Source organism: Heloderma suspectum, chromosome 1 (assembly GCF_057233095.1).
Source record: "Heloderma suspectum isolate Gila_16-S chromosome 1, 16-S_ref, whole genome shotgun sequence".
In the NCBI taxonomy this organism is placed as follows: domain Eukaryota; kingdom Metazoa; phylum Chordata; class Lepidosauria; order Squamata; family Helodermatidae; genus Heloderma; species Heloderma suspectum.
The window spans coordinates 199,979,274-199,988,512 of record NC_139458.1 but is presented as its reverse complement, the minus strand read 5'-3'; positions in this window follow the sequence as shown (position 1 = coordinate 199,988,512).

The following is a 9,239-nucleotide window of genomic DNA, read 5'->3' as shown; positions in this document are numbered from 1 at the left end:
TTCCCTTCCCCACGCATGCACACAAGGATGCCCCTGGGACCCATGCTATGCCATGATGTAGGGCCATTCCTGTTGGTCCACTGTAAGGGACAGGATACTGACAGGCTGCTCATGCAGTTCTGCCACTGCTTGAAGCTGTGGCAAAACTTTTCTGTATAAAGAAAGCGTGGAAAAGAAAGCCCTCTGCAGCCTCATATCCTAAGGTTAAGCCTCTGAAAATAAACACTTTAACCCCCTGAAAATACTACCAATATTCTGCAGGCCTTTTCCCACATCCCCCCCAACTGCAACCAAACTGCCAAATTATTTTTATGTATTTTTTAATATATATATATATATATATATATATATATGTGTGTGTGTGTGTGTGTGTGTGTGTGTGTGTGTATATATATATTTGGCTTCAGACACGTGTATCCACTCACAAAGAGGCTTCTCCATCAAATGTTTTACAAGATTTGCTTTCCCCCCTACATTTCTCCCCCAACTTTTTTTTTTTTTTTTACCAGTTTCCTTTACATTTACTCCTCTTTTTCTTGGATGTTAAGCAGACTTTGTCTTTCATGTGAATGGGACTGAGGAACCTGAACAAGTGTGTTTACTGAAAGACCAGCAAAGCATGGGGACAAAGTGCAGGCTGTATGGTGCTATTTTATCCAAATACTTCAAGCTGTCCTAGCATAAGTCAATATTTCTTCCTAGTTAAAATTTTCCTTTATTGCGTTTTGCAAGAAGAAAAGTACACAGCAAAGTGCATAGAGCAATCCAATGCCAAATGCAGATATAAAGTGCATAACCGTATCTCAGAGACACGTTGACCTGGAATTTTAAATGGAAAGGAGTTAAAAGGCCCTAGCTGTAATTGTACTGAAGTCTGGGAGAAGTATGCAGATCACGTCACCCCATAAAAGTAGATAAGATCTAAAGTTTTGCTTCCTGTGACAGAAAGAGTCCTAACTTAATAACAGCTATAACAGCTATACTGTTGCACTGTATCGGATCACCCAACCTTTTTGAAGCAGTGGGCACATGTGGAATATTAAGTGTTGTGGGCACTCTCCCAATATGGCTGCCATGGCTGGCCATAAAACACCCATTTCCCTGACAGGACCTGGTGAGACTAAAAGTAAAATAGCTTGCCCAAAGCCTATGTACAAGGCAGAGATGTTGTCTGAACTCCGAAACACAACCACTCTTGAACCCAGTTTTCTGCTCTTCATAGAAGGCAAACAGTTGAGATGCAGAGATGTGGGACCCAGGGCATTCCTGGAAATCAAGATGCCACTAGAGGCTAACACTCTGCTTTGCGGCATGCAAACCTCCCAGTTAATGTTTTTAAATTTAAAAAAATATTTAAAAATAAAAGTCAGGAGGGGCAGAGAGTCTGGTGGGCACTAAGAGAAGTGATCCAGCACTATAGAATCCCAATAATTAATCCAATTAACAAACAAACAAGATAGAGGAAGAGGGAATCCACTACATTTAGTGACTGAAGTGAAGCTGGCAGCGGTCTTGACAGAATCATCTCTGAATAAACAAGTGGGACTTGAAATGAAATGTTGCTATATATACCCCCTGCTCCGAAAGGAATTCCCCTATTCAGGGCTATCGCCAGTTTAGAAAAGGAACATGGTAGTATTTGTTGTTCACGTCTCTGGATTTTGGGAGGTTCAGGAGCAGGGAAGGTAACAATGAAATATCCCCCACCCCCAGTATTCCCCTGCTGTGCTATATACTGCTAAGGGGCTCAGGTTTGGGTCTGGAAAGAGAATAGTTGTCCCTTCCTTCCTTCCTTCCTTCCTTCCTTCCTTCCTTCCTTCCTTCCACATACAGTGCAGGTTGGGGAGGGATTTTTTTCTTTGTAACCTCACAGCTTTCAGTGTGAACCTGAAGTTACATCTCCACACAATGGAATAACTCTAAATTTCCTATCTCTATATATTCAAGCCCCATCAAGGAACCATAAGTCTTGGAAGCTCACAGGGTCTTGATGGCCCATTTGGGGGGGTTTATATTTTTTTCCCTCTGCAAACTTTTATGCTACAGAGTACCCCAACTTTGTAGAAACCACTACCTAATTTTTAGGTGGCTCTGTTTCACTTCCAGACTGGTAACTACTCAACTATTTGTTTGCTCTTAGAGGGAATGTTACGATGCAACAGAAAAAGCACAGATGACTCCACATTAAAGTAGATCAACTTATTCTTTTCAGTAAAATTCAAATAAACTTTTTAAATATCTAGATAATTTGCAAGAAGGCCTTCCTCCAGTACAAAAAACAACTAGCCACAGCTCTGGTGAGTGTAGGGAATATTTATTTCAAAATGTGAGTAACAGATTCAACGCAGCTTGAAATACAAGCCTATTTTGGGGTGTAAAAAATATCCACCAAACTATATAGAACTTCATTCAGTTTAGTGGGTAAGCAGGAAAAATAGTTTAGATGTAAGGGAGGAGTGGGGAAGCGAGGGAAACAAAACAGGAATTGCATCTATATGGAGCCATAAATAAGATATCAACAAATACATAAAATTAACACAATAGGCTCAAAGCTCACAATCTAACAGAATTATGCATGCTCCAGCAATACATATGACTGTAGCTTAAGTGGACTAGGAGTAGGCAACTTGTGGCCCTCCAGATGTTTTGGCCCACAACTATCATTATTCCTAGCCAATGGTGAAGGATGATGAGAGTTGGAGGACAAAACATCTGGAACTGCCCAGGTGCAGGATACTCCCACACATACTGGATATGGCAACAGGAGCCCTTTTCAATAATTCACCTCACACATTGTTGGAACATGGTGTCCACTTACAAATTGCTCAAAGGAGGAAATGCATCACCAAAAAAGAGGACAGAAGAGGACACAGATTTGCATAAAATTTGCCCATGTTAATTATATGCATAGATGCAAATATAGACATTGTTATCATTTAAATGGCAATACAGTATATTTATTTATTTTTATTTATTATTAAATTTATTAATCGCCCATCTGGCTGGTCACCCAGCCACTCTGGGCGATGTACAACATACAATAAAAACAGTTTAAAACAATAAAATTCTACAATAAAAACATTTTCTAAAATACTCTAACCCACCCCAAATGCCTGCCTGAACAAGAACGTTTTTAATGCACGACGGAAGCTCATTAAAGAGGGGGCATGACGGAGTTCCCTAGGGAGGGAGTTCCACAGAGTGGGGGCCACCATAGAAAAGGCCCTCTCCCTCGTCCCCACCAGTCTAGCTGTCCTGGCTGATGGGACAGAGAGAAGGCCATCCGAGGCTGATCTTGTTAAGCGGCCTGTCTGGTGCTGCTGGAGGCGCTCCTTATATCTCACTATAATGTGGAACGCTGTGACCAGGTGACCTGCCTTGCTCGTCTGCTGTCCTGGTGCTGCTGGTGGGCAACCTGAAGGACCAGCTCTTCCTCTTTATGGTTCTTGATCTTTAAATCGGACTAGAATTGAGCAGCCCTCCAAACAGAATACGTCTTCAAAATAGAGGATAGATCTCTAATAGCTCTTCAAATAGAGAACTGCCTTTTGTAAAAGAGGACACATGGCCACCCTATGCCAGGCTGCATGGAAGAAGGAATGGAACCGTGCACACTGTCCCTGTCCCCAGTGTGCCCTTTCCTGCCAGCTGCAACCCCAGAGCTTTGTGTGGAGAGCACAGAGGTCTGAAGGGGGCTTTACTGTGGTTCCCAGTCACATGAAAGATCCTAAGCATGTTCAGCTGGCATCAGGCAAAAAACTTTATATTCACATATCCTTTGAATACTGCTGTATATCCTTGCTGCCAGGTTGTATTTTGAAGTGGGTTTACCCCCGTGAATTTTTAAAGTTATGGAATGCTCTTCCCAGAGAGGTCCGCCTGGAACCTACCCTTTTAAAGATCTTTCAGTGTTTGTTGCCTGCTAAATTTAATCCCCTCCCAGCTTTAAACTGACTGATATATATATAAGCTGGTTCGCACATAATGGCAAATCGTGGGTTAATTAACCCAAGATTTTCTGTGCACGAGTGGGAGTGGGCGAGCGCACTGCCTCCCGCACACTTCTCACTTTTGCTTTTAATCAACCCCTACATTCTGCTGGGTCAAAGGCTGTTGAGCATGTCATGCGAACCAGAAGCACTGGGTTGTTTAGGAGCTAAACAACCCAGCAATTAACCCATGGTTAATTAACCCATAATTTGCCACTACATGTGAACCGGGTCATTGTGTTGCTTTTGCTTTTTATCCTATGTATCTGGATTTTATTTGGGTTTTATTTGTATTTATGTATGTCATCCTGAGAGCTACAGGCTAATATATTGAATAAATAAATATGACAACTGAAAACCAGATAGTAAGCACACACATACACAAAAGAAGCAACAAAGTAGGGCAGGGGTGGGCGGCTTGTGGCCCCCCAGATGTTTTGGCCTATAACCACCATCAGCCCTACCCAGCATAGCCACTGGGAGTTGTAGGCCAAAATATCTGGAGGGCCACAGGTTGCCCATCACTGTTGTAGGGGAAGGGTATAGACAGAAAACTGTTTCAGGGTATGACAGAAAGCCCCAGAATTTGCAATTTGTAATAGTCTTGAAATGGAGTAGAGGATATGTTACAGGAACAATCCTATGCATGCTTACTCAGAACTCCCAAGTAAAGAGTGTAGGATTGCAGCCTTAATTAGGTTATGCTGTGTCAGGACCAGGTGCAATGAAGATTTGATCGCACCAAATTGTACAGAAACCAAGAAACAATGGCTACACTCCCTTTGGAAATATAAAAAGTTATATAAAAGCGGTGGTTCAGATCTGTGTTTCAAACTCGTAGGACCAGACAAGTTCATTGTAATGGCATGCTGACAAATAACTGCTGGCATTTATATTTTCAAAAGGGGATCCACTATTGCTCATGTGTCTCTCTGGCATTTACATCTTGCTTAGAAACATATCTTCCCCACCCTTCTGTGCTTTTTCGATTTATTTATTTGATACATTTCTATCCTGCCATTTCCTCCAAGGAGTCCAAGGTGGCATATGTGAGCCTCCTCCTCCCCATTTTTTCCTCGCAACAACCCAGTGAGGTAGGTTAGGCTGAGCGTCAGTGACTGGCTCAAAGTCACCCAGTGAGCTTCATGGCCAAGTGAGGACATGAACCCGTGCCTCCCCAGTCCAACACCCTACCCACTGTACCTCACTGGCTTTGTCCAACATCCAGTCAGAAAAAGAGTTTTTGTGAGTTTTAAAGCAACATGGTTTTAAAGAAATTAAAAATTTTGAGTTGGTTTTGTGAAATTTTAACCTTGACTTTAAAACACCCCCCCAACCCCCTCCCCTTAGTTCATTTCTAGGAACTAAGTAATACATACATCGACCATAGGTATGCATGCAAAGCGACTGAAAAACTCTGCTGGTCCTTCCAGCTGAGAAGCAGGAGCGAGGTAAACAGCGAATGCTTGCAATGTTTGCTCAGCTGTGTTGTCCTGAGAGAAGCCAATCAGTTAGTATTTATAGCGTAAAATGCCCTGGACTCACATTACCTGCAGAAGTCTGAAGCAATAGCAAGAGACAACAGTCACTGTTTGGGCAGGATTTGGACAAAAGATCAAGTGGCAGAAGAAATGCATGCCTTTGAAATCTGTCAGATGCCATTGTTTTAATCTTGGAAATGTGGTTTCCGAACTGGATTTCAGGGAACCCTAGGGTGGAAGTTTGCATTTCTCGAAGAGAAGATAAGTAAGGGCAGAAAATCTCCCTTGATGGTCAAAGGACAACTTGTTCACCAGAGCCAGGGCTGGCTCCAGGCTATTGCAGGCCCTTAGGCAAGCCACCCTTAATGGGCCCCCATCTCACTGAGTCTGCCTTCTCACCCCCATTGTCACCAGCTTCTACTGCTCCTCATCTTCTTTCTCACCATTGCTACCCCTTGCTTACTTGACAAGCAGAGAACCAGTGAGAAAGTCGGCAGTGGCATCTTCTGTGCCTCCTGCTCACTGCCACTGTTGTCTGGGCCAGAGCAAGAGGCAGGGGAACAAACAGGTTGCAATGGTGAAGGGAAGAGCAACTCCAGGGAGCTTTTATTAGTGGGCCCCTGCTGGGGTGCGGGCCCTCGGCAGGTGCCTGACCATGCTTACCTTTGACGTCGGCCTTGACCAAAGTCAATGTTCTCCTGCTATGTGCAGCTGCAGGAATCTAGGGATATGTTAGAGGGTGCATTCTTCATTCATGAAGGAAAATGCTTACCCTTGACACTGCCTGGCCCAGGTCATGATAATGGTGTATAAAAATATGTGTGGCGTGAAGAAAGTGGATAGGAAGAAGCTTTTTTCTCTCCCCCATAAAACTAGAAACTGGGGTCATTCAATGAAGCAGAACGCTTGACGATTCAGGACAGACAAAAGAAAGCACTTCTCCAGATAGCACATAGTTAAACTATGGACTTTGCTACCACAAGATGTAATGATGGCCACAAATTTGGATGGCTTTAAAAGGGGATTAGACAAATTCATAGAGGATAAGGTTATAAGTGGCTACTAGTCCTGATGGCTATATGCAACCTCCAGTATCAGAGCAGTATGACGATGTACCAGTTGCTGAGGAACATGGGTTTCCCACAGGCAGCTGGTTGGCCACTGTAGGAAATGGGATGTTGGACTATATAGGCCTTTGGTTTGATCTTCTTACGTTTGTCTGACTGTGCTCAGCATACCCCAGAGTCCTCTGCAAGACGTATTCCTGGCAGGCAGGTCAATGTGGGAAGGATTCCTGAGAGTAAGACATTTAAAAACCACTGCCTTAAATGCATTTGTCATGCCAAGAAGATAGGCTGTTTGTTCCCTTTTTATTCCTTCTGTCCCATAAAAGCTCCAGCATTCTCTTCTGATAGAATATTGGCCAGTTGCTTAAATGGCTTCACAAGGGTTTTAGACAAATATATGGAGGAGAAGGTTATCAATGGTGACTTAGTTACAGTGCAGTCCTATACCTGTCTGTTCAGGAGTAGGTCCTGTTGAGTTCAGTGGGGCTGACTCTCAGGTAAGTGCATGGGGAACCTCTTTCAGCTCGAGGGCCAAGTTCGATTTTGGAGAAGCACTGGGGGCGGCATTCCAGTGGTTGGCAGGACCAAAGGCAGAGGGGGTGGGGGCAGAAATATCAGTATATTGTGGCGTAATGCTCTAATGGCCAGTAACTAAGCCTTAGGAGAGGCACTCCAACCTTTTAGAATGGGACAGGGGGAACAGCTGCAAAAGTCAGGAAACCACCAAATGATTGGGGCCATCTGGGGAACCCCAGAAGGTCAGATTGGGACCCTAGGAGGGCCAGATTTGGCCCTTAGACATGAGGTTCCCCATCCCTGAGCTATTCCCTGCTTCTAGTTTTCCTCAGAGCATCTGCCTGGCCAATATAGGAAAGAGGATGTTGGATTAGATAGGTCTTTGGTTGGATCCAGCATGTTTTATCTTGTGTTCTTAATACTCTCAGATTATATAGAGAGGTAGGGAACCTGTGGCCCTCCAGATGCTGTTGGACTCCAACTCCCATCAGCCCTAGACACCATGGTTAACAGTCAGGGTGATGGGAGTTGGAGTCAAACAACATCTGGAGGGCCACTCCCCACCGTTGACATAGGAAAAAGTGGAGAGGAAAGACACAGGAAACTAGTTTATCTCCAAAACCTCTCCATTTAAGGAACATTCACAAGAAAGTCTCTCCAGGTTTTCTGATTTTATACCTGTACCCATAATCTGAGATGGCCTTTTTCAGACCTAAAATGCTATTCAATCCTGCGAACCTGTTATATTTTTAAAATTAAAGTGTTGCTGATGACAAACTACAAAATGCAATACAAATCCAATGCAAGGAAGGTTTAAGGCAATGCAAACAAAAGAGAAACCAAAAACAGAAAAATGTTGAACTACCTGTATAGCATCTGCAGCATAGCTTTGAACCATGTTCTGTTTCCTTCTGTTAATAATTAGACTACAATATATATTGCAATTTGCCTAAGTTTCTTACACAACTCAAAATGTGACGCAGCAATTCATAGTAGTCTTCTAGTCAGCACAAGTTTGAAGAGCGAAGGTATTATCCTCAGACTAACATGATTTATTGCTGCATAATTACTGGCATATGGTGCCCCTTTTATCTTATCTGTGCTCATGTTACACAACTCTCAGTCTTTGTGTCAGAAGCAAAGCAGAAACTTAAAGCAATTTGTGGAATGGAATGACTTTGCTAGAACAGAATACATAGGTGTTGGGGGCCGGGGTGTCCCACACAAACTCCCCTTTCACACAGAGAACAGGAAACCCATAAGCTAGACCAGTTTTGTCCAATCAGGTGTTTTGCACTTCACCTTCCATCAATCCCAGCCAGCATGCCCCATGGTCAGGAATGCTGGGAGGTGTAGTCCAAAACATCTGGAGAGCACCAGATTGCAGGAAGGCTGCTCTAGTCTATCCTGCCTGTAGTATCAGGATTTGTTGTGGCTCCTCTCTCCTTTTTCCTTTACTTACACTTTTTAAATTAAATAAATACAAGCACAACTCACATACAAAAGATATCCGTTCAACCTTTCATGCCCATAATGAGAATTCCAAAATATAATACATATACTATAAAATAAACATAATAAATGGTGATGATTTTTCAGTTAAGGATACTGATTGCAACTGTCCCGCCTGCACTAATGTGTGGGTCAGAACTGAGTCATCTGCTGGCTTTGGTATTTCCTGAATGTTTCAGTACAATTTTTTGGCTCAAAAAAGAAATGTATCAAAACCCAAAACACATACAAATGCCTATTTTGAGAGAAGATACATTTAGAAATTTGTATTTTGAAAGAAAATACATTTTGAAGTGGTTATTTTGAGAGATAATATGATTGGAATTGCATATTTTGAGAGAAATTAGGTTAAAATGCATCTTTAAAGCATAGTTAAATGTAAAAGTTCTGGTGCAGTGGGGAAAAACTCCACCATTGCTGCTGTGCTGTTGCTGCTCCAACAGCAGTGGGGGCAGGAATGGTACATTCTGCGGGGTGTCGGGGGCCTGTTGGTAGAGTCCATGGATCCACAGGGTCCAATGTCTCCTCATTTTCCTGACACACCTCAAACAACGGCCAGGAACAGAGTAGTTCATTTCCTTCCCGCTGGTGTCAATCAGAGGGAAACGAGGAAAAAGCTTCTGGAGGGTGGGGGGAGAGCTAAATATGTCCCCCCCCACACGCACACACCCTTC